Source organism: Rattus norvegicus, chromosome 14, assembly GCF_021556685.1.
Source record: "Rattus norvegicus strain SHRSP/BbbUtx chromosome 14, alternate assembly SHRSP_T2T, whole genome shotgun sequence".
NCBI lineage: Eukaryota > Metazoa > Chordata > Mammalia > Rodentia > Muridae > Rattus > Rattus norvegicus.
The window spans coordinates 33,003,822-33,029,869 of record NC_141547.1 but is presented as its reverse complement, the minus strand read 5'-3'; the positions used below and the strand labels follow the sequence as shown (position 1 = coordinate 33,029,869).

The window sequence follows — 26,048 nt, the reverse complement described above, 5'->3', positions numbered from 1 at the left end:
CTAAACTCCTTGCTTTCTTTAAAACGAAAAGGTGTCTTTGCAGAGTTTCTGAACTTCAGCCGGCCATGTTGGGCAAACACATCTGTTTTATGAGAAAGTCCCCTGCGGCTAGGTTCAGGAGGCCCCATGCAGACAGAGGTCAGAGGCCAAGGATCAGGAGAGCTTTTACCAATTGATACAGTTTAGCAACAGTCACTCAGAAAGAGTGTCTTTTCAGAAAGCTGCATGCTTGAAGGTTAAATCCATGCTTGGGTACAACATACAAGAGGTAGAAAGTTCATTGTTTTAAATGCTACATCGCCGCCACCAGCAGCCAAACCTACCTCATTTGCCCTAGCAGGGGATGGGGTAAGGGTGGGGGGTGGGGAGGGGTTGGGGGTGGGTGTTCTGTGTAAGATGACTGGGTTGGCACCTCCTTGTTGGTACCCACCACGTGCTCTCAGCAATTTGGATAACACTGGCTTTTGCCTTTAAGTTTTTCTGACTCAGAACCATTTTATTCAAAGCGCCCTAGATCGTGGGCGATTATTAAGAAGAAGGACTCAGGCTCATTCGTCTGGAAAGGTGTGCAGGATTCCAGGCTATAATAGGAACTCCCTCTTCCTCACCACCCCATGCCTGAGCAGTGACCCACTGGGCTCTAAGGAGGGGCTTCTTGCTCAGAGTCAGCTTGCTGGGCAGCCCCCTGGAGTCAGTTCATGACCCCAGTGCGGTGCGGTGGGGAGTGAGATGCTGACCTCTGTACCTCTCCTAGGTGAGAGGAGAACAACTCTTCTTTTCCCTCCTGGAGCCTCAGAATCTTGCCTGTGGTTAACTCTCCTACGGATTGTCTCTTGGCAGGTGTGGGCTGTGAGCCCAGTTCCAGCGCGACCTTTCTTTTGTTTCTTTTTTTTTTTTTTTTTTTTCCGGAGCTGGGGACCAACCCAGGGCCTCGCTAGGCAAGCGCTCTACCGCTGAGCTAAATCCCCAACCCCCAGAGCGACCTTTCTTAAAGGGCCCTCCTTCCCATGGTGTCCTTGTCTTTGCTCCCTTTAAGGGTTTTTCAGAAACCCTTGCACGGACCCCAGTGTTTTCCTGGCTTCTGACCTTATGTTCTTCCCTCTACCTGCTGCTGAGTTTCCTCTTACCAAGGATGTAGGCCAGCCGGCAGGACAACTTCTGCGCCTGCAGCTCCACACGGCACTGTACAGACCAGCTGCCTTAGTACCAAATAAATAAACAGTGTTTGTTTTTGATGGTGATAAGTAGCCGTGAGCAGACAGAGGAGAATAAAAGCTCAGGGACTGCACATTCCTTTTCTAACGCTTCCATCAACTCCTCCTGTGACCTTGACTTTGTAATACTTATCGCAAGTACAGGGAACTTCAGATAACTTTCCCAGGGCTATTTTGAGTAATACATACTAATTGATTAAATCGCATAGTGCTTACAAAACAGTTTGTAAATGCAAAGCTTGCCTGCAACACACTAAGTGATTCTGCCTGTTTAATAAATAAATGGACTGAAGGAGAAATGCTCACATTGTTTGTGGTCTCCCCCGCCCCCTCTTAACCTATAAAAAATGGGAGCTAACAGGTGAAGGCACTTCTTGCTCTGAAACCCTGGGATTTGATCTCTAGAACTCACAACCAGATGGGTAGAAGAAAGAAAATCCACTCCGCACAGTTGCGGATCTCTACGAATGCACACACACACACACACACACACACACACACACACACACACACACACCCTACCCCTGTTTTAGACATGAGACAGGGAGGCACAGCGCAGGTCAGTAAATCTGCAAAGTCTCAAGGCCAGGAGTCAGGGCCATGGTGCTGGACTTGTTCCTTCATTTTCAGGGTTGCCCTTCTCCTCTCTGCCTTAATGACCGCCTGTGTGCTTCTAGTTTTCTCTCAAGCCAGTATGGAAAAGTTTTTGTAATTCTGTTAGAATATGTGGAGGATTTGAATGGAGTAATTTGTAGCGAACGCTTGTTGAATCATTTACAGTCGCACCTATCAGAGCATTAAATTCTGACCTCATGATGTTAGTTAGCACTGTTGTTTCCACCTCACAACTAAGGCACAGAGATGTTAAGAAATTTGGAGGCGGTAGGGTCACACAGCTATGCAGGGGCAGAGGTCAGCTTTGTATTCCGAGATGTCTCTGACCAGATTACTACAGATATTCCTCAGTTAGGCTGTGGTTATGTCTCAATAATCAGAAATTATTATCAATAGAAAATGAAGGTCACAACCACTGAGTGTTCCTTGGTGACTTAGATCTTTTTTTTTTTTCTTTTTTTCCGGAGCTGGGGACCGAACCCAGGGCCTTGCGGTTGCTAGGCAAGCGCTCTACCACTGAGCTAAATCCCCAACCCCTGGTGACTTAGATCTTACATGTCCTTCCAACACTTCTATATTAAATGCTTGGCCCTCTTAGGATACGGACTTGCCCCTAAAAGATGGTGATCATTTAAAAAATATTCCCAGATCCCATAGCAGGAAGAAAGAAACCAGGAAGTGACTTCCTGCAGCTCTCTTTGGGACAGAGATGTCAGACACTACCTGTTGGTCTGACTGTCTGTCTGTGACTTGTCAGCTCTCTGTTTACATGCCCTGGCTCCTCTGTGTTCTTGCTACCTACACTAAGTTGAACTAAATCACAAGATGTAGAACTTCCTGCTACTCCTCCCTCACTGTTTATAAAAGTCACACCTTTCCTTTGTCCAGGGGATTTATCTAGAGACTCCTGGGGGTGGGGGGAATATGCTCAGAGAAGTGTTCTGAAAGGCTTCTTTCTAAAGAGGATGTTCTCCTCTCCTCCAGTCATTCCTCTTTGGTGGTACCTTTCTCTCTCTTTCCTTCCCCTCTCTGTCTTTCTCTGTCTCTGTCTCTGCCACTTGCTCTCCTTCCCTCCCTCCTCCCTCCCTCTTCCCTCCCTCTCTCCTTCCTCCCTCCCTCCTTCCCTCCCTTTCTTTCCTCTCTGTCTGTCTCTCTCTCCTCTCTCCTTCTCACTCTTAATGAAGCTCCTTGGTCCGATATTTCAATCACCAAATACTGTATTGCTTCTGTCTAAACTTCCTTTCCCCACCACATTGAGTTCTGATGCTCCAGACATCAAGCATCGAGCACAGATGCTGAGGCTGTAGCAGGGAGAAAACGGTGTAACAGCATTGCCACATTCTGTGACTGTGATCGGACACGGGAAAGAGACTAATCCACACCTGTAATCTCATTCTTGCCAACTCAGAGTTCAGGGGGCCAAGAAAGAGAGATTATGAGTTTAGGCTAGCCTGATCTACTTAGGAAGACCCTGCCTCAACCATTCTACTTCCTCAAAAACCCTAAAACCTAGCTGGATGTGGTGGTGCACGCCTTTAATCCTAGCACTTGGGAGGCAGAGGCAGGCAGATCTCTGAGTTTGAGGCCAGCCTGGTCTACAGGACAGAGAGAGCTACACAGAGAAATCCTGTCTTGAAATGCGAAAATAAAATAAAAGTCAAGTCTACAGAAAGCCTAGAAGGTTGTAGTGTGGGACAGATTGGGTTTTTTTCTTTCTTTCTTTTTTTTTTTTTTTTTTTCCCGGAGCTGGGGACCGAACCCAGGGCCTAGCGCTTGCTAGGCAAGCGCTGTACCACTGAGCTAAATTCCCAACCCCCAGATTGAGTTTAAATGTCACCTCTGCCCCTCATTACCCTGACTGACGAGTTGTCATTGTCAACTTGACACAAGTCACCTGGGAAGAGCAAACCTCAGCTGGGACATTCCTCAGACCAGATTAACTCGTGCCCAGGCCTTAGAGAGATTGTCTTCCCTGATGGCTGATGTAAGAGGGCCCAGCTAACTCTGGGTGGCCCCATCCCTACACAGGGGCCCTGGTCTGTGTAGGAAAGCCTGCTAAGCAAGAGTCAGAGAGTAAACCAGCAAGCACTATTCTTCTATGGTTCAGTGCTTCCCTTGAGTTGCTTTGGACAGTGTTTTACAGTAACAGAATTCGAGGTCATCCTCAGATACATAGTGAGTTCAAGGCTCCTGTGGGCTATAAGATTTCCTGACAGACAAACAAACAAACAAACAAACAGACAAACAGAATCCAGCCGGATATCATGCTGTTCACTCATAATCCCAGCCTATTGTTTTCTAGGCTCAGGGTTACAAGTTCAAGGTCAGCCTGAACAACTAAATGAGACCTTGCTTTCGCAAATTAAAAACTGGAGTTCGACGGTTTGGTGCTTCAGGTCGCTTGTTGCTCTTGCAGAGGACCCAAGTTCTGGCTCCGGCCTCACCTGTCCGTTTCAGTGGATCCAGAACTCTGACCTCAGTGGGCACCAGCACATGCGTGGTGCACTTACATACATGTGAGCACTCATCACATAATAAAATAAAGAAATCCTTTTGAATTAAAAAAATTAAAAAATTAAACAATGTAAAAGAAAAGCCCGGTGGTAGAGTACTGGTCTGGGATGTGGGGGGTTCTGGGTTCAATTCTCGGTACCAGAAAACAGTTGGGAGGTTTGGGTTTACAATCAGTCATCCTCATATGTTCTGGGCTGTTGGCCAGGCAGACATCATGTGTGAACATGTCAGAAATAAACAGTTCGCCTCATGGCCAGAAGAAAGCCCGAGGTAGGACAGACCTTTTCTCAAAAAACAAAGATGAAAAAAAGAAGAGAATAGCAGGGATCCCACAGACACCAAAGGGGGACTGGATACATGCTTCCCCATCCCAACAGCTCTGGGTGGCTTCTCTTCCTGTCCTCATCCCAAACCTACTAAAATCCAAATGTAAACATCAGACCTGGAAGGGAGTGAGGATGTCATGACCGTCCCCGGTGCTCCTCTCTAGTAGATGTAAAGTTTTCACTGGGCATCTCCTTGGTCCCAGGAAGTAGGACAGGATACAGCCATAAGCAGCACAGGTGGGGCCTATGAGAACTAAGTGGTTTCCAGAGGCCCAGCAGGGGTGGGTTTCCCGGAGGCCATCTTGGGTTGCTGCAGGAGTCTGGGCGGTTCACAAAAGGCCCTGCATCCTAAGCTTACTCCCTAACTTCCCTCTAGGGAGGGCTAGTGGAAATCCTAAGATACAGGGCCCAGTGGGAGGTTTTAGGTCATTGGGACATGTCTTTCTGAGACACTGGTCTCTTTCCCTATTTACATTTGCTCTGAGGTGAATGGACTCCTTCCCGCAAGTATGCTGCCTGCCCAGTGGGCCCCAAAACAATGTGGCCTGTTGGCTGAGCACTGATATTGCCAGACCTGTGAGTCTTTTGTGTACCGTTGTTTGCAGTTCTAAAGACTGAGCCTGGGACCTCGCATATTCCAGGCAAATACATGGCTGAAGTGTTTGCTTGTTTCTTTTAAATAAAATGTTATCACATTTATTTGTGTGTAGCGGAGGTCCCTTGCAGGAGTCTGCTCTTTGCCTCCAGACATGCAGGTTCCGAGCATTGTACTTGGGTTTTCAGGCTTTAGGAAGGTACCTCTACCCACTGAGCCATCGCCAAACCCACTTTTGTTTTTTGGGGGACGTTTTGTTTTGTGTGTTATGCTGCCCTCTGCTTCGGGTCTCCTGTGTCTCTTCCCGTCTATCCCAGCGGCGAGCCAGGACTAAGAAGAGTCACAGAAGATGCAACGAGAAAATGACGCTGGGAATCTACTTCCTGCCCAGTAGCTTCGGAGAGCGCTCACCACATGGAGGGAACTCAGGCTCCAGGCCAAGAGCGCTCTGCCTCAACCTCCTTCCTCCTCTGTCTTATTCCCCTCTGGGGTCGAGTTCAAGAATCATCTCATGTTCTGTTTGATTTACTTTTCCAATGAATGTCATCTCCAGGGCTAGCTTGTTGGAGACACTACTCAACTGGGCCAGGCTGGCTTGAGTGGTGTCTTATAATGTGGAGAGAAAAAATAAACAGTACTCAGCCGTCCCAAGTCACCGAGCCAGACAGTTTTTTGGATTCCTTTAAATGTTCTTCAAGACTAGCCCCTCATTTGTTTATTTTGGGTTAAGGGTCACAGTAAAACTTGTTTAACTATGGTGCTAGGATTTTTTTTTCTGACACCATTTTGCAAGTGAGCAAACTAAGCAAATATATCGAGTATTTTGAGAAGACATGCTCAAAGCTCTCGAAAGCCAAGGAACTCTTGGTGACTCAAGCACTTGGCATCGAGGGAGATACTTAGCAGACAGGATCATGCCCTTCACCTTCTCTGTGGACTTACCCTCCATGAAAGTCAGTTCACGGAGTTGTTGCTGGAATCTAATGTCTACTTCTAGCCCAGACTTTCCTATCAGGAAGTATAGATGACTTTCACCCTTGTGATTTTTTATTTCCTGGAGAACATTTAAGAAGAACAAAGCAGAGTCGTGGGACTTGAGGGGAAACCCCAGAAGCAACATGGGTCTGAAATCTCCATCCTTCTCAGCCACCTGCAAAGCATCATCCTGGGGTAGTCAACTGTCACCTTTTGCAGAGGTCCTGCTTACAGTGACTGCCTGACCCGCCTGCCTTGCTCAGGGCTGGCCTTGTCCCTATGCACAATTGTACGCACAACACCCAAGATGATTCTCAAAGTGTATGGTAGATCATGGTTCCCTTAAGTAATAAATAACCTTTAGTAACTTTTATTCTCCGGGACTGGCCTTCATTCTTACCTCACATTTCCTGCTTGTGCCACCAGGCTAACCCATTGTCCTATAGGTACATAGGTCCCCCCCCCCCCCCCGCCCAGTTCTACTAGGTTTCCACCCCCTACGAGCACTTTATCATATTCTGATCTACTAAGAAACACTCTCTCTGCCTGTGATGGCTTGTATAGGCTCGGCCAAGGAAGGTGTGGCCCTGTGGGAGTAGGTGTGGTCTTGTTGGAGTAGACGTGTCATTGTGGGCGTGGGCTATGAGACCCTCATCCTAGCTACCTGGAAATCAACCTTCCACTAGCAGCCTTCAGATGAAAATGTAGAACTCTCAGCTCCCCCTGCACCATACCTGCCTGGATGCCGCCATATTCCCGCCTGGATGGTAATGGCCTGAACCTCTGAACCTGTAAGCCAGCCCCAGTTAAATGTTGTCCTTATAAGAGTTGTCTTGGTCATGGTGTCTTTTCACAGTAGTAAAACCCTAAAACACTGCCCATGCCTCTCTCAAGTGACTCTCCTCTGTCAGAGTAAACATCACTCCCTCTTGGATCATTTCCCTGACTATCCTACTTAAACAAGACTTTTGTTTTCGAAACAGTAGCCTAGAATGGCCTTTAGCCAGACACTTCTTGTCATTTGTCTCTTCTTTAGTGTGCTCTGTCTCTCTGTCTCTATCTCTGTGTCTGTCTGTCTGTCTGTCTGTCTGTCTGTCTGTCTGTCTCCGGTCTCTTGTAGTTCATGATGACCTCATGATGACCTTTGGCTGCCTATGTAGCCAAAGATGAGCTTGGACTCTGGACCCTTGAGTTCCTGATCCTTCTGTCTACACTTTCAGTGTGATGGTATCACAACATGCCTGGCTTTTACATTTTAATTAATTTATTTTTTAAAATGTTTATTTACACTCTCTCTGTCTCTGTCTCTGTCTGTCTCTGTCTGTCTCCTTTCCCCCCTCTCTGAGTGTGTGTGTGTGTGTCTGTGTCTGTGTCTGTGTGCGTGCGTGTGTTCGTGTGTGTTCGTGTGTGTGTGTGTATGTGTGTGTGTACATACGCTATGATACATGTATATGGATCAGAGGACAACTCAGTGGGAGTCAGTTCTCTCCTTCCACTGTATGGGTTTTGGAGCTCCAATTCAGGTCACCAGGTCTTGTGACATGCGCCTTTGCCTACTGAGGCATCCCACCAACCCTCAAGTTTTAATTGTCTTAAACCACATGTGACAAACTTAAGTTTCACAAACTGTAAATGGCATGTATGACATGTATACTTTCAGATTTATTTGTTGTTGGTTCTTTCCTCATCCAGTTCTTTATATCCACTGGGGGCAGGGAGTCAGTCCCTCAGAATTTGCTGTCTTGTCCTTTATGGGTGCCATGAATATAAAGGTAAGCTTCATCTCATTCTCTGTTCCATTACTGCTGTCTCTTCAGTGTCTACTCAGCGCTCGGCACACGGTGCAGGGCACTGTGTTAGCTGCTGTGTATAAACTTCCCAGGTAGAGCTTTCTAAAGTGACTTAAGCGCTGTGACTGCAAACCCTCAGTGTAGGCTCTACCGAGTGTTCCTCACACTCTCAGGCTGTCAGTTCCAGGGGCCTCACAGGAGCCCATTTAACCTGGGCGTAACTCGTCTCAGGCCAGTTTCCCGTACTTGAAGCTTAAAGGGTTCATATAAAAACCTCAATGTCTACTTTTCTTAAGAAGTCAGGAGATCTAACTGGTCAAGGCCACGTTACCATATGATTATGAATTCCCTCCTTCCCTCCCTCTCTCCCTCCTTCCTCTCTTTCCTTCCTCTCTATTTCTTTTACTTTATTTTGGTGCTGGAGGCCAAACTCAGGGCTTTGTACATCCTAAACTGGTGTTCTACCACTGGGCTACGTCCCCAGCTTCTATCATGGTTTGGCTCTATAGCCTTGGCTACGTGGGAATTCCCAGAGATAGATCTGCCTGCCTTTGTCTCCCAAGTGCTGGGATCAAAGGTGTGCGCCACCACTGTCCTGTTCAACCGCATCACTTATCTTACAATCTCCCTCAGCCTCACCACCATTCCCCATTATTCCCAGCAGCAGCAGCAGCAGCATCTGCCTCACCAGCCATCTTGGAAATTCGAGTTTTTAATACAGATGTTTGAAAACACCCTTCCAATATAGAAGCAAATTGTTTCCGCTTGCTCTAGAAGGTTTAGAGCTGCATTTGATCAGAGAATACTCCCGCTCTGTGGACAGCAGGGTGCAAATCCAAAGAAATGGTTGCTCCCAAGTAAATCTGCATCGATTTCAAAACGATAATTAAATTTGGGGTAAGCTTTTTGCTTTTCGCCTCTCTTCACTTGTTTTGGTCACTGTGAGGAAAAAAATAGTCCCGCTGAGGGCAAAACATCCAGTACTCCCGAGTTTGATTTAGCCTCGCAATTAGATACATTTTTATGAGTACTAATTGTCCCTTAAAATAAGCCGGAATGCTGCGAAAATGGGTGTCACAGTCTAAAATTACTCATCTATTTTGAAGTCTAATTCATAGCTCCCACTTAAATGTTTATAGATTATAGTAAAAAAAAAAAGCAAGAACTATCAAAATTATAAAATGTTTGAGTTTAATGTATGAGGAATTTGTCATTCGTGATTTAATTACGTAGCTCTTTGCAGCTGCTCGGGCTCCTCCTGAAATAAAAATATCTCATTCTCAGCTCTGGAAACCAGAAGTGTTAGCACAACAGAGTTTGCTCCTTGATTTTCTTAAAATGAACTTTTGTTTGTATTATGTTTTCTTTATGTGTGCACGGATGTGAGGAGGAGCGCGTGTGACATGGCCCGCACACTGGGGCCAGAGGACAGCTTGCAGGAGTCAGTTCCCTTCTTCACCCTGTCTTGTGGGTCCTGGGCTTTGAACTCAGGTCATCAGACTTAGCAGCAGGCACCTTTACCCACCGAGCCATCTCACTGGCCCACTTCTTTTCCTTTTGAAGTGTGAGCAAAGAGAATATGGAAAGTTGGAAAATTTTTCCCTATTTTTTTTTTTTTTTGGTTCTTTTTTTTTGGAGCTGGGGATCGAACCCAGGGCCTTGCGCTTCCTAGGCAAGCGCTCTACCGCTGAGCTAAATCCCCAACCCCTTCCCTATTTTTTTAAAATCTTTTTTTTTTGTTGTTGTTGTTGTTGTTTTGTTTTGTGTTGTGATGTTGGAGGGTTTTTGGTTGTTCTTTTAAGTTTTTTTTTTTTAATATTACTTAGTTAATATATATGAGTACACCGTCCCTGTCTTTAGACTCACCAGAAGAGGGAATCAGATCCCATTACAGATGTCTGTGAGCCACCACCATGGGGTTGCTGGGAATCAAGCGTGAGAACCTCTGGAAGAGCAGTGCTCCTAACCACTGAGCCATCCTTCCAGTGCCCCATTGCTTTTGTTTTAAAGGTAGGTTCGCCCTGTAGAGCGCTGGCTGGCTGGCCTGGAACTTAGTATGTAGACCAGGCTGGTTACAAACACACAGAGATCCAACTGCCTCTGCCTCTCACTTGCTGAGATTAAAGACACGTGCCACCATGTGTGGATCTCACGCACCCTCGGGTTGGCCTTAAATCTGTTTCGTAACCCAGGACGACTTTGAGGTATTAATGCTCCTGCTTCCATCTTTCGAGTGCTAGGATACATCACTGCCGGGCTTGTGTGGTGTTAGGGATCCAATCCGGGGCTTCCCACATGTCAAGAAGCCCTCCAGCAACTGGACTACATCTCCAGCCTGTGGGAAATCATCATTTTAAGACATAAAAATCTTAACAAGTGGGAAAGGAGTGCAGCTTGGATAAGGAGTAATCTGGGTCTCTAATTCACATTTTCTCTCCAGCCTGGGGAAGCCAAGCTTCAGGGTGGCGTGAAGGAATTTGCTTATTTATTTATTTTGAAACAGGATCTTGCTATGTTTCCTAAACTGAATTGCCGGGCTGGAGCTAGAACTGCAGGTGTCCCCGCCAAGCCAGGCTAATGAGTGTTCACTAAAACCATTGAAGTCTTTGGTGTTTCTGATTATTTGGTGTCATTTTGATGCTAGGCATCCATATTTTGTAAGGCTCCTTGGGTGTTATCTGATGATCAGTAAACTTAGGGGACTAATTGCCTAATTCCTGAAAACTTTAGACACGTGATATCTATCCATAACCCATCATCTTGTTTGCACACTCAAGAAAGACTAGAATCTATGAACACCCTGAGGATTCCCCGCTCCTGCATTGCCAGGCTGATCTGGTCCTTCTATCCCAATCATCTCAGACTCTGTGGCTAATCTAGGGGGTCTTCAGAGGCTAGCAGCTGGAAAGCTTACCATCTAGGTACCATTTTGTAACCAGATGAGTAAAGTCAATTTCATCCTGATGCTGCATCCATGAAGCAAAGGAGCGAAGACTCATAAACTGGCCCATAAAACAAGGATCACAAACTGGTGACCCCAGGTCCCATCCAACCTGCCCGTTGGTTTTTCCTGGATTTGTATATTGTTGGAACATGGATGCCATATAGGTTCAAAATAGGAATATTTCACTTTTGCAAATCCAGATGTTTCATCTTCTCTTGGGAAGTTGTAATTTTTGCAACACTTGGCCTCTCATTCTTTCTGGTGACGGTTGCTTGGGGAGTGCAGCATCCACACCTTTAAAAAGGACCATGAGTGGGGTTCTTATATCCCCTGATGTACATGAGCCAGCTCATACATTCCCTGCTTGGTGTCTGAAGCTGTTGAAGTTGTGGACTTTGGTCCCAAGGTCATTTGTGGGTCTAGAATTTCTTGGTTCTCTGGGTTGTGTAGAGAGCTGAGATCTTTTTAACCAAGCTGATACCAGCAGAGCTTCCTCTATGGCTCCAGTTCCTGCTTAATCTTTGATCAAGAAAGCCAGTTCTGCTGGAGTGGACAGCTGAAGGGATGGGGTGTCTGCTGCTTCTTCAGAGAGGACACAGAGCATTGAAATCTCAATGTTTCCAAATCCCTAACACAGTAGTTGGTCGGCACACATCTTTGCACAACTGGTTCCAACAAGAGTCATCACATGATTAAATTACAGGTTAGTGCAAGTTATAATGAAAATTATAAAGCACCGAGTCCAATGTCTTTGTACCAATATAATAATTACTTCGTGGCTAGGGTTACTGAAAATAAGTGTCTTTTCAGGTAAAACAAAAGGTAGAGAAATCTCAAAGGCATTGTAAGCCCTGGGGTGGGGTGGCTAAGGGAGAGGAATTTGAGTTCTGGATACTTTAGAACTGAGAAAGCTGTTTGCGAATGAATCCAGTCTCCCTGACAAGTATCAGAAGGGTGGTTCTACTTACAGTCTGTGATAAAACTCTGTGACCTAAAGCAACTTGAGGAGGAGTAGATTCATTTGGCTTATACTTCTAGGCCACAATTCATCATTGAAGAGAGTCGGGGTAAGGAATCAAGGAAGGAACATGAAGGCAGGAACTGTGGTGGGACGCTGCTCACTGGCTCACCTTCTGGGTCGTTCACTGGCTCCTGTTTAACTAGTTTTCTTATACAACTCATGACTACTTGCCCAGGAAATAGTGGTACCCCCTGTGGGATGGGCCTTCTTATATCAATTAATAATCAAGATAACCCCTCATCGATATGTTCATAGACTAACCTGATCTAGACAATTCCTCAGTTGAAACTTCTCCTCTCTGATGACTTGAGGTTGTGTTGAGTTAACGGTTAAGACTGGCCAGAACACTGATCAAGAAAGAATGGGTTTATCACACCACTGCCCTCCGACTTCCTTCAAGAGTGGCCAGTGCAGACAGTGTTCTGAGCTTCCCAAGGTTAGTGTGTCAAAAACATACTTCCTATGATCACCAAGTCAACCCAACATGCCCATGGACCTACATTTATGGATATGATGTTATGCTTTTCTTGAATTCCTATTCTATTTTATGTGTATGGGTGTTTTTTTTTTTTTTTTTGGTTCTTTTTTTTGGAGCTGGGGACCGAACCCAGGGCCTTGCGCTTCCTAGGCAAGCGCTCTACCACTGAGCTAAATCCCCAACCCCGTGTATGGGTGTTTATCTGCATATCTAACTGTACATCAGTTGTGTGCCTAGTGCTCATGGAGACCAGAAGAAGGCATTGGATCCCCTGGAACTGGAGTTACAGATGTTGTACTGGTATGGTACTGTGTGGGTGCTGAGATTTGAATCCAGGTCTTCTGGAAGAGCAGTTCATAGGCTTAACCACCAATCCATCTCTCTAGCTTCTTTCTTTTTAAGATTCATTTTTATTTATGTATATATGTGTGCTCCCATATATATATATATATATATATATATATATATATATATATATATATATATGTATGGAGTGTGTGTGCAGGTGCCCTTGGAAGCCTTAAGGGGACCTGGAGTTGGATCTCCTGGGACTGGACTTATGGGAAGCTATGAGCTGCTTGTTTTGGGAGCTGGGAACCGAACTCTGGTTCTCTGGGAGAACAGCAAGTGTTCTTAACTACTGATCTATCTCTCCTGATGCATAATTCTATGTTTAAAAGAGAGATAAAATTTGAGCCCGTGAAACAGCAAAGGATACTTAAATATCTGTGCGAGGAAAATATCCACTGTATTTTTAAATGGGGTGTGTGTGTGTGTGTGTGTGTGTGTGTGTGTGTGTGTGTGTGTGCGCGTGCCATAGATACAAGCATACTACATGTGTGTGAAGTCAGAAAACAACTTACTGGCTGGTTCGCACGCACTTCTGTGTTGAGGGAAGGTTTCTCTTGTGTTTGTTTGTTTGTTTGTTTGTTTGTTTGTTTGTTTCTGCTGCTGTGCTGTGATTTCCAACCCAGCTGGTCCATGAACTTCCAGGTGACTCTCCCGTCTCCACTTCCCGTCTCTCTGTAGAAATGCTGTAATGACAGATGTGCACCGCTGGGTCCAGCTCTTTACATAGGTTCCAGTCGGGTAGTCAGACTTGACTTATTAGCACATTTACCCACTGAACTATCCCCTGGACCTCAGCTGGATGTTTTAAAGCAGACTATTGTTGAGAAATAATCAATGTACTGTGGAAATGGGGTGTGGTGTCAGTATGCCTGGGCCTGGAGAGGTGATGTAGTTGAGGGGTGAAAGAGTAAAGAATATTTATGCAAAAGAGTCTCCAATTAGCAATACACGATCCTGGTCTGTTGAGACTGGCATTAAAGCTTCATAGGAAATGAGAGACATTAAAAGAAGCAAGAATTGGCAAGTTATGAGGCTAGAAAGCTATGTTACAGCCAAATCAGAAAGGTCCCAAGTGCCAAGGGCCCCGAGGCAGTCAGACATTACCTTTAGATAAGAGTGAACTGCTTAAGGTTTTTGCATGAGCCATCAGAATTACCATGCTTTTATTTTAGTCTGAAAACTGTCACCACAGTGTCCAGCAGTCACTAGAGAGATGAGTATGATTGGGATAGGGAGAGAGGGGGAAGAATCAGTTAATTTGAGGTTTCTAACTTGGGTTTGTCATTATCTTTAATCTTATGAAATGTAAAATATTGGTTAATTTATATTTTGTTTAATGGCGTTTCTTAAATGTTAATTTAGGGCTAGTCTTGAATGATACCCCACCCCCCATAAAGTGATTTTTCATTCTTCTTTTTATTGAGGAATAGATATTCTGTGTGTGTGTGTGTGTGTGTGTGTGTGTGTGTGTGTGTGTGTGTGTGTGACTATGTGCACATGTACTGGGAATTGAACTTGGAGCCTGGGTCATGCTAGATAGGGCTTAGCCACTCTGCTGTAACTTCAGTCCTCAAATTATCAGTGGAATTTCTAAGGCTGGGATGTAGGTCAGTTAGGTTAGATTTGCCTCTCCTCCATGCATGAAGCCCTGGATTCCATCATCAGCACCATGTAAAACAAGATGCAGTGATGCACATCTGTAATCCTAGCATTTACTGGGGAGTAAATGCAAGTAGCCAAGGAGTCTAAGGTATGCTGGGGCACTGTGGCTTAAACCCTTAATCTCAGCACCTGGGAGGCAGAGCCTGATGGATTGCTTTGAGCTTGTAGTGGGACCGTGTCTCAAAAACAAAACAGGAAAAGACTGTGGAAGAGCATTCTCTGCCACATGAGGAGTTCAAGGATACCTAGGTTGCACAGATCCTGTCAGACAGAGAGAGAGAGAGAGAGAGAGAGAGAGAGAGAGAGAGAGAGAGAGAGAGAAGAAAACATGTATTATTTTACTCTACTATACTTCATCGTTAAATGATATGTCAAAACTAACCACATTTGTTTAAGGATCACCCTGATATCATCAATTTATAGACCCTTTCTTTGGATGTTTGAATTTCCTGGGGCCTTTTCTGGTTTTGTCTTTTGCTTTCAATGTATGCAGTATTTTCTAGTTTTCCAGTCAGGCGATGGACAGACATGGGTCTTCCAGACAGCTGGGGCTAAATGGAAAGTACTTTTTCTTTCTTTTTTCCCCCTTTCTTCCTCTTCTTTCTCTCCCTCTTTTTTCTTCCTCTTCTTCCTTCCTTTCTCATCCTCCCTCCCTCCTTCCCTCCCTCCTTTCCTCCCTCCCTCCCTTCCTCCTGTCCTCCCTTCCTTTCTTTCTTCTTGTTTTGAGATATGCTCTGGCTGTCCTGGAAACTGCTGCTGCAGACCAGGCTGGTCTCAAACTCATAGAGATCCACCTGCCTCAGTCTCTTGAGTGCAGAATGGAAACTACTAAGTGAAATGTAGTCTAAGCAAGACATCCGATTATGACAGTCTACAAGAAAATAAATGGCACACGACCCACTGAGACAACTATGGTGTGCTCACCTTGGTTCATTCCATATACGACCTGTCTCAGCCTGACAGAAAACAGGTGATTAGGGGTAATGTTTACCAATGACTGTCCTTTGGGGCTTTCAGAGGGAAAAGGAGCTCCACCATTGAAAATAAAATTACAACATGTGAAGCATCTTTTTGCTGGGTTTGGGCTCAGTACAGTGCTGCGTTAGGACATTACATAACTGTTCAATTCCTATGACTATGGAAAGTGACAGCCGAAAGGGGAAAGAGGACTGCTTCGTGAATTTCACATAACATGGGACACATTCTGCCACTGATACACATAACTGAAGAAAAAGAAGCACTTCGCAATGCCCTGGAACATTTTGAGTTGCGGGGGCTTGGAGAGAAGGGGCCTGAGAAAGAGATACACACATCTAGTGAATGGGCCAGGGCCCACGGGTAATGCTCGACATTTCTCAAAACAGCCACCCACAGCAAACTTGACATTTCATTATCTTGCTAATACTTTTATTATGTTGAAGAACTGCTCACAAACTCCTTTATGAATATTTTTATTAAATATTACTATTCCTAATTATAGATCAATATTATTGTAATAAAAATAATCCAGTGTCAGAATGTTTTAGTTGGAAGAGGTGACACAGAGTTGACATTTTCATTTTAAAGTCTAATTTTCATTTATTTATTAATTTTTGGCAGGGATTAAAAAATCCTGTATTTTGTGCAAAAAAAAAAAAAAAAAAAAAGGTAGGGTCGGAGTCATCAGCTTCCACATTTCTAGAAGGGGACATTGGTGGACAAGAGGACTGTTTGTGAACATGTCTGCTATGTAATGTGAAAAACAAAGGCTTGGTCAGGGATCTCCTGCCTGTGTCTGCTCTGATAGACTATCCCTAGGGTAAGGCCTCTGAAGTCAGACAGGTCTGGACTGGGAAACACTCTGCCTCTGTGAGCTTCAGAATAAGTTACTGACTTCCTACCTCAGTCTCTATATCTGCAAATGAAAGCGATAATCTCTGAAGCATGTGTATGTGTGCGTCGTGTATGTATGCGCATGTGTGATGTGTGTACTTGTGTGTATGTGTGTGTGTGTGTGTATGAAAGAGAGAGAGAGAGAGAGAGAGAGAGAGAGAGAGAGAGAGAGAAAGCCAGTTCATCTACAGCAGGCTTCATCACCTTTGAAGCTGATGCTTTTGGGGCCAGGGAATGCATGGCTGTGTTGGTGGCTGTCCCTTGCTTTGGGAAAGTGTTTATGACCCATCCACTCGATGCTTGTATCAGCTCCCAATTCCCTTCTCTCCTCGTCCTGACAATTCGAAATGCCCCAGATATATTTGCCAAATGTCTCCTGGTTGACAACGCCTGCTCCCCAAATCTCTAACTTTCAGAATTGATCTGGTGCATAACAGGTTCTCAAAGAAGATTAGCTGTTACTGTCATCATCGTCGTCGTCGTCGTCGTCGTCGTCGTCATCATCATCATCATCGTCGTCGGTACTGCTTTCAGGAGCAGCAATTTTATGCTCACAAAAACCCTTGTTCCTTTTGTTGGACTTCATAAAAATGTGAGAAAAAATATTAAAAAGGTCAAATACAAGAGGGAGAGAAAGAATGGTCCAAAAAAAAAAAAAAAAAAAAAAAAAAAAACCCTACAATCAGCTCCCAAACATTCTGTCTAAACACAGTGATTTTCTCTCTTTTCATTTGTAAGGAGAAGTGACCCTATATGCAACCTCTTAGGTGCTTCTCAAATATTTCCCAAATTTTACCAGGTTCTGCAGCTGCCTGTGACGAAAAGGTTGTCACTGTGCAGAGCTGGCCATGCAAGGAAGGGGGAAAATAGCCTGGCTAAATCACTGGCATACTATTATACAAGTTTCGCTCTGGTGAGCCAAGCCGTCCTCGACTGTAATTTCCGTGTATTTCCTCACCTCTCACCTCCCTCCACAGTTATTACTTAACCCACTGACCCACATAGCTGCTTATTAACATTTAATACATGTCCAAGTGTTCGTGGGCTTTGAACAAAACATGAAGAAGTTTCTGATTCGCTTTCAGCTCGCTGCCCTTGAACCGTTACATGAGAACATCTGTAAAGTTCGGCCCCGCCGTGGCTCTAACCAGGGCACATATTATGAAGAAGAGGCAGGCCCTCCCCCGCATGCATGCAAGCTTTCATTCATTTAACAGAGAGTGACGAGCTCTGATGAACTCCTATTGTAATGGCTCTGTTACAGAAAGGAGGTCACAGTGCAGACTCACAATGCTCCACAGAATCTATTCTCTTCTCGTTGTTGGGAAAGCAGGAGATGGGCAGACCGAATGAGTCAAAGGCATATTCATTCAAACAGGTCCTGGAAACCCCTAGCCCTGTACTTTAGGGCTCGGCAATATTTTTGTGCTGGTTGGTTTTTGAGTCAAATTGATACAAATCTCCACGTATCTGAGAAGAAGGAATCACCATGGAGGAACTGCCTCCATCAGATTGGCCTTGGTTGATGACTAATGTGGGTGGGGCCAGCTCATTGTGGGGGTGGAGCCACCACTAGATAGGCAGTTCCTGACTTTGCTTGAAGAGAGACTGTGTAATAATAATCTCTTTCCTTCCCAAGTTGCTCGTGATTCTGGTATTTATTGCAGCAATAGAAGCCCCAACTTAGATAGTTCCCTGCGTTTTAAAATCAAATGAGAGGTGGATGTGGTGATGCATACCTGGAAACCTAGCACTGGGGAAACTGAGGCAGGAAGGTGGAGAGCTGCAGTCTATCCTGGCAATGTACAAAGTAAACTCAAGGCAAGGTGCACACTAGAAATGAACCTCCCCGTTCATTCTCTGTTCCCCAGTGCATTCCACTGTCTCAGCCAAAGAGGAGCCATGGCGTTTGGTGAGTTTCCTTTTGATGACCATGTAGAATCCTGGGGTTCCTCATCCCCCTTGGTCAAAGCTTGTTGAGTCATCCACAGCTCCACAGTGTTCAGCTTAACATCTGGCCCCATTTAAATCACCCCACACATACGTACCTGTGAATTCCTTTTGGCCTTTAACAACCCATCTTCACAGAGACCAATGGCTGTCCACCCTCCTAATGCTACGGCCCTTTCACACAGTTCCTCGTGGTGTGATGACCCTCCCAGCCATAAAGTTATCTTGTTGTTACTTCATAACTGTCCTAGTAAATTTGCCACTGTCGTGAACCACAATGTAAATATCTGATATGAGACCTTTGTAAGGGTCTCAACCCATCAGTTGAGAACCACTGGGCTTAGAAAACTGTCATTCTTACTTACCAGGCACAGATAACCTCTGAACATATTAATAAAATGGATCTTGAGAGGATGGATGAAGGCTACACAGAGGAGGAGATTCTGGCCATGATGGAGATATAGGGAAAATTGTTCACCACGAGCTACATTAAAAACAAAACAAAACAAACCCCAAACCTGGTCACCTGAGGTCAGTATATTCATAAGGAAGATGCTGTTCCAAGAAGCCAGTGTGCCCAATTACAAAGCTTCCCAGTGTGCAAACAAAAGAACACCCTAGTCCCTGTGCCTGAGCTGGACTGGCTCTGGCTGACTGGTGTAATTTACCTCCCAGTCACCCCAATGCTTTCCAACTGCTCTGTGCCGGGCTCCAGGCTGTCTGGGAGAGAGGCTGACTGGCTCCGTGACCCTGGGACTGCAGTCTGTGATGCAGACTACGGTTTTTGTGTTAATAACAAACATTAACTTATTTTTTGGTGGCGTTGGACTCCTCGGGTGCTACCAGGCCCCTCTCGATCACTGTGCCGTATTACCTGTCAACCTTTCCATAACAGTGTCCACAGTGGACAGGACGGTTGGAGGAGAATCGGGGCTGGATTTATGGTCAGAGACTTGAGTTTAAATGTCTGCACAGCTGTTTATTGAAACAGATAGACTTTGGCCAAACCACTTATCCTCACTGAGCCACAATTAGTTTTCTGGGCTATAAAATGGAGTTAGGAAAAGACGTATCTATCTGTCACGGAGTCTGCAGACACAGCTAGCTCCCTGCACTTTATGTGAATTATTTACTCGTGTGATTGTCATAGCCTTCGGAGGTAGTTAATACCCTAGTCTCACCCCATTTTACAGAGGAGAAAACTGAGGGGTAGCGGGGAGTTAAATAAGGCCCAATATTCTATGCTATAAAAGCAAAGCAAGGAAAGCCCACTAGTGGTCCAGGCATGAAGAGGGATAGACGGAGGGAAGTGTGGTTTCCACAGCTCTTCTCCTTTTTAAAAGTCACGTTCTTAAAACAAACTCACAAATGAAAACGTGCAGCTAGACTAAGGTAGCCGCTCAGACATAAACTCAGTCCCAAGCGCTCAGTGAACTCCTGTGGAGTTAGAACGGCCATTCTGAAGTCCCAGAGCTTTCCTGGGGTTTTACAGGGTCACTCTCAATTCCATTTTTAGGGAGGGAGGGAGGGATGGAAAGAAGGCAGGCAGGCAGGCAGGCAGGCAGGCAGGCAGGCAGGAAGGAAGGAAGGAAGGAAGGAAGGAAGGAAGGAAGGAAGGTAGGAAGGAAGGAAGGAAGGAGAGAAAGAAGAAAAAACCTTCCACACGAACCCAGTCCTTTTACTCCTGGGCATGTATCAGAGAACTCCATGTCTGCCCATAGAGATCTTTGCCCTGTTTATTGCTGCTCTGTCGATGACAACAGGAAAAGGGAGCCAACTTCAATGTCTATCAAAAGGTGAACGGATTATGAAAATTACCCATACAAAATGGGGGATTATTCAGCTGTAAAGAAAAATAAAATCTGTAGGAAAATGGATAGGTTCTAGAGCTCAGAAGGAAACATATTCCCCTGACATGGGAATCCTCCACTGTAATGATTTTGTATAGAGGAAGCCAAAAAGATGGCAAATTATAGCATTTAGAGAAGAGGCCAGGGAAGGGTAATATTAGATGACCAGGAGCACACAACGCAGGCAGAGATGTGAGTCACGAAGGAGGGTGTAAAATTAATTATTGCTCTATTTTCAACTCTGCCATAATTGTTTTTTTTTCTTAGCAGACAAAGGCTTCCTTTATTTTAATGACTGGCCCATGTGATCTATTACCGAGGCCACTAAGTACAGACAGGAGAGAGATAACTTTAAAAATATGGAACATCATAAATTTGCATGCCCTGCTTGCTCAGGGACCACGCTAATTTTCTTTGTATTGTTCCAATCGTAGTGTATATGCTGCTGAAGAAAACATGGTCATCTTCCTTCCTCCCTTCCTCCCTCCCTCCCTTCCTCCCTCCCTTCCTCCCTTCCTCCCTTCCTTCCTTCCTTCCTTCCTTCCTTCCTTCCTTCCTCCCTTCCTCCCTTCCTCCCTTCCTCCCTCCCTCCCTTCCTCCCTCCCTTCCTCCCTCCCTCCCTTCCTCCCTCCCTCCCTCCCTTCCTCCCTCCCTCCCTTCCTCCCTCCCTTCCTCCCTTTCTTCTTCCTTCCTTCCTTCCCTTATGGTTAGATAAGTCCAAAACTCCTTTTAATCCAGAGCTGGCCAGTACACAGTTGGCCAACACTTCTCCCCTTAAACTGTTTTCCCCTAGACAAAGACTAATAAAATCTTAGAGCTGGGTGTAACCTCTGAGAGTGTCAAGGGAAAACTTCTCAATTTTAGACAGGATGACTCTGGGTTCGGAGCATCCAAGGGGGCTTGAATGCCAAGCATTGACCGAGCGGCCCACATCTGGCTGTTCCCATGGTTTCTCTCCATTTTGGTAAAGGTAAACATGCACGGTAATGTAGTGTCCCCCTCACCCCCCACCCCCAGACCTCTCACACAACATCAACAGCCACTTGGCCAATCCCATGCAGTCTGTGTTCCTCCCATCCCCCACCTCCTTCTCCTGTCTCCCTTCCACTAGAAACATTTAAGTGATTCTCCACCATCAAAACACTTTCTCAGGGGCTGGGTGTGGTGGCTCACACCTTTGATTCCCGTACTAGGAGACAAATCTCCGTGAGTTTGAGGCCAGCCTGATCGAGGCACAGCACACAGAAAGCGTATCTCAAAAAACAAAACCAAACACAACAGAAAAGCCCTGGAAGGTCTCTGATTTTAAGGTCAGTACCAGGTTATTAACACACCAGGATAACTAAACCTGATTTTAAATTTGACAGGATTTAAAAATCACAAGGTATATGAGGGTGCTTCAAGGAGATTTAACTGATGTGGGCTGGGGCCCTGCACTGAATAAAACAGAGAGTAAACCAAACACCAGCCTCTGTACCTCTTTGCTTCTTAACTGATGATGAGCGAGCTCCAACCTCTTCAGGTCCTTCTGCCTTGACTTCCCGGCTATGACAGACTGCATCTTCAAACTGTGAGCCAACACCAACCCTTTCTTCCTTATGCTGACTGTCCATAATGCAACACACTAAAAAACGTAACAGTTTTGGAGTCCGGAGAGGTGGCTTGGGGGTTAAGAGCACTTGCTGCTTTTGGAGCAGACTGATTCCCAGTATACACATGGGGTGTGAGGTCATAGCCATGTGTGACTTCAATTCTAGGGGCTCTGACATCCTGTCCTGAGTTCCATAGGCATCGGGCACACACGGACAAAAACACTCATACACATAAAATTAAATTATCTAAAGCCTAAAATAAATAAATAAAAAGAGCTAGGGTTGTAGTGGCCACACCTAAAACCTCAGCATTGGGAGGTAGAGGCCAGCCTATTCTATATAGGAAGTTGCAGGATAGCCACAGCACGATAACAATACCCTATCTCTAAGCAAGCGAGCAAGCAAAAAACAACTTTGCTTAAAAATCATCAAATATCAAAGGTCAGAGCAACGGGCTTGGAGGCGGGAGTGATCTGCGAGCGAAACCTTCACCATGAGTCTCCTCAATAAGCCCAAGAGTGAGATGAACCCCAAGGAGCTGCAGAAGCGGGAGGAGGAGGAATTCAACACCGGTCCCCTCTCGGTGCTCACGCAGTCGGTCAACGACACGCAAGTGCTCATTAACTGTTGCAACAAGAAACTCCTGGGCCCGGTGAAGGCCTTTGACCGGCACTACAACATGGTGCTGGAAAATGTGAAGGAGATGTCCCCAAGAGGAGCAAGGGCAAGAAGAAGTCCAAGGCTGTCAACAAGGACCGCTACATCTCCAAGACGTTCCTGCGCGGGGACTGGGTCATTGTGGTGCTGCAGAAGCCGCTCATTGCCCGCAAGTAAAATGGAGGACGGCTTCGGCCTTCTGAGAGCTTGCTCTCTGCATGGCTGAGTCCTGCAGAGCCCTGCCCAATGGGCTAGACATAAAACCTTGTGCTTTTTGTTTAAAAAAAAACATCAAATATGCTTTCAAGGTTTGAATTGTTTTATTTGTCACAGATTTTGAAAGATAGTTGTTATGATGCTGTGGAGAAGACAGGCATGAGGCTTTAAAGGAGTCTGCCTTTCATTCGAAACAGGTATGTATGGAGCTGGATCCAGCTCATAGTGGATAAAACCATAGTGCACCATGGTGCAGAGCTGGACAGACCACAGAGAGGCTATTTAGGCTGTCAGGGTCCCAAGCCTGCTCTGTACTTCCTAACCAGTGACCATAGGTAAGTGAGTGTCTTCCTTTACTCAGGAAACACCAGCAGGGCTATATGCCAACATGGTTATGACCTGTTAATAAGTCATACAGGCGACTCTAATAGAAAGTGATCCTCTCTGGTGATTATGTCAAAAAGAATAACACATAACTGTTATTATATGTTATTATTATAATGACGATAATTTTGGCCAGGAATTGCTTTCTTGTCTTTATTTTTTTCTATGAAGTTCAGGCTGGCCTGGTATGTGTTATGTATCCCAGGCTGACTTTGAACATTCAACAATTCTGCCGACATAGTAGCAGTTAACCCCCTTAAAGGGGAAGCTTTCCTTCTTTCTCTCTCTTTTCTGAACATGCTTTTCCTAACACTTCGAATTTCACTCTTTCTCCAGCGCTCCTCTCCCTATGCCTTGTGGATGCTTTTCTGCTGTGTGACTGACTTCCTAGCCTGCCTAATTTCTCCTCTCCATTTTCCTCTTCTGGGAGACCACTGAGATTCCAGCTAGCTTACCCTGGGGTGGTTTTATTTGTTTGTTTGTTGTTTTGTTTTCTTTTAAGCTCAAATAAGACTGTCCTTGGCCTTCCACTTGAGTTCATCTTTAAATTCTTTTATTAATAAGACTGAGAACCCAAGAGGGAGCCCTGAATTTCCCCAGAGACACTGCCTCTGGGCAGGGATTGCAGACATCCTACAGTATACTTAGCTAGGAATTCCCATTTTGTTCTTTTTTCTTTTGGACAGAGTTTCATGTATCCACTGATGGCCTTGAACTTGTTAGCAGAGAAGGACTTGAACTTCTGACTCTCCTTTTCTTCGTGTCATCTCTCTAGTGCTTAGGAGTTCAAGTCTGTGCTTGCACACCTCTGGTCCGCACCACGTTTATACCATGATGGGCATCAAACCCAGTGTTTTACACATGGCAGTCCAGCACTCTCCTAACTGCGTGTTCCTGAATGACACAGGGTGTGTAGAGGTGGGCATGAGGAGGTCAGAGGACCACTTTCTGGAGTTGGTTTTCTCTTCTCACCTTTATACAAGTTCAAAGGATCAAACTCCCAGGTTGCCAGGTTTTGGGGGCAGATACCTTTGGCTGCTGAGCCACCCCTCAGGTTCTGAAATTGCCTTTCTATTGGTGTCTCTGTAGAGCCTGGAGGAAGCTCTGGGGCAGTTTCCCTCCTCTGGAAAGTTCTTTGAGGCAAAGGTCAGAAGCATTCAGCCAGGTCTTAGTTGTTTTTATTCCCACAGGGGGCTCAGATCTCAGAAGAGAGCCAAGATTGTCAGGGAACTCTAAAGAACTCTGCCTATACTCTGGAGGCTGAGGCAGGGGTATCTTTAGGTGTAAACCAGCCTAGGCTACAAAATGAGTTCAAGATGACTAATAAGATCCTGTCTGAAGATATAAGAGAATAAATAAACAGTCCCCCTAACCACGGGTAGCAACAGAGGCATCTGTTTGTAACTCAGTGGTGGGAATGCCATCAGAAATGTCCTAGGATGGATGATAAATTATGCATATCCAGTGCAGAGCATCAGGCCTGTTTTTAAAGAGCACAAAGTTTGCTCATCTCTCCCCCATTTACCTCCACTCTCTTGCCTTTCTTCCCCAGGGCCATATATTACGCCATCCCCAGTCACTTTAACCTCTGAAGCCTGGGGACTAGCCATGAGCTGAGCGTCTTAGCGTTTGCATCTGGGAATGGTCTATGCCGCAGCGTACAATCTTTTCCTTGTCTGCCTATTAAGAGTAAAAGATAGACGTTAATGGGAACTGTTCACTTGCAAGGTTTAGGAACTGCCCAAAGTCTGCAGACGACTGTGTGTCCCAGTCTTCCACCAATCAGGAAACCTGGTTGCTCCAGTCTCTTAGTTAAATACATATTTACTTCTTGTATTCACTCAATCATGTCAGACTTGTAGACGTAAAGTGTTTCTAACTCCTGTAGCGGCAGGCAGCATGACTTCTTTATTGGGTAAGAAGGAAAATACAGAATGATGAGGAGGTCATGGTGTTTATTGTGCAATTAATGTAGATTTTGATTGCATACATTTATCACAATGATAACGACGGTAACGACATTGAATTTCTTGGGAACAAAGCAAACCCTGATGGAAATTTTAAAACTCTAAAGAAAATGCACTGAGACACATTGTCAATAATTCGGTTTTGCAAATATAGGGTGCCTATTAGGTGCACAGGTTTTGTTTGTGCAATCCTCCTGAGAGCCACAGTTGAATTACAATGCAGTTTCCTCAAAGAATTATTATTTAGTGGAGAGACTATGACAAGGTTACAGATAATTGTCATGCAAGCCGAAGAAAGATGCATGACTTAAGAGGCATCCCGACCGTGTTCGGAGGGAATTTATGAACTCTGAATGCCTCTCCTTTTTGCAGGGGGCAACATAGGTTTAGATAACAGAGCCTGCTGTTGTTTACTTTTCTCCCATGCTTGGGATCAAATCCAGGCCCCTGCACATGGCAGGCAAGAAGTTCTATCGCTGAAATAAGTCCCTGGTCTTGTTTTTAACCTTTAAAAAAATATTTAAGACACCATAAAAAAATATTTAAGACACCATTTTACTAAATTGTTCAGGCTGTAAGACAGACTTTACAGCCTCTTAATTTTGTGGTCATCCTGCCTCAGCTTCCTAAGTAGCTGGAATCAGAAACCTGCACTACCAGCTCTAGCTTTTTAAAGAAAGAAAGACACAAATGACTTTTTGAGCAGTGTGTGGGATTAGGTGCTGGGTCCCTTTAATCTCAGCACTAGGGAGGCAGAGGCAGGCAGACCTCTGTGAGTTCAAGGCCAATGTTGTCTTCATAGGGAGCTCTAGGTCAGCCAAGGTCACACATCACACAGTAAGGTCTTATCAGAAACAAATAAGTAAATAATAACTAACGGAATAAATAAATAAATAATAAATAAATAAATAAATAAATAAATAAATAAATAACGGCAGCTCTCAGGAATGATCGACTGCTCATAATCATGAGTGTGTGTGTGTGTGTGTGTGTGTGTGTGTTTGTATGACTACAGGGTTGTTTGTATTTTCCAGAGTCAGGGTCTTACTAAGTAATACAGGTTTGCTTAAAATTC

General features: G+C 45.1%; 1 non-coding gene and 1 pseudogene across 1 annotated transcript; one reads left to right on the top strand and one right to left on the bottom strand.

Moving 5' to 3' along the window:
• Positions 1-20,510: 20,510 nt before the first annotated feature.
• Positions 20,511-20,615, bottom strand: LOC120096756 (U6 spliceosomal RNA). Its single transcript, XR_015637819.1, has one exon. It is a non-coding gene; the product is annotated as a U6 spliceosomal RNA (small nuclear RNA).
• A 1,627-nt stretch (positions 20,616-22,242) lies between these two features.
• Positions 22,243-22,583, top strand: Snrpd2-ps1 (small nuclear ribonucleoprotein D2 polypeptide, pseudogene 1; annotated as a pseudogene).
• The last annotated feature ends 3,465 nt before the right edge of the window (positions 22,584-26,048 follow it).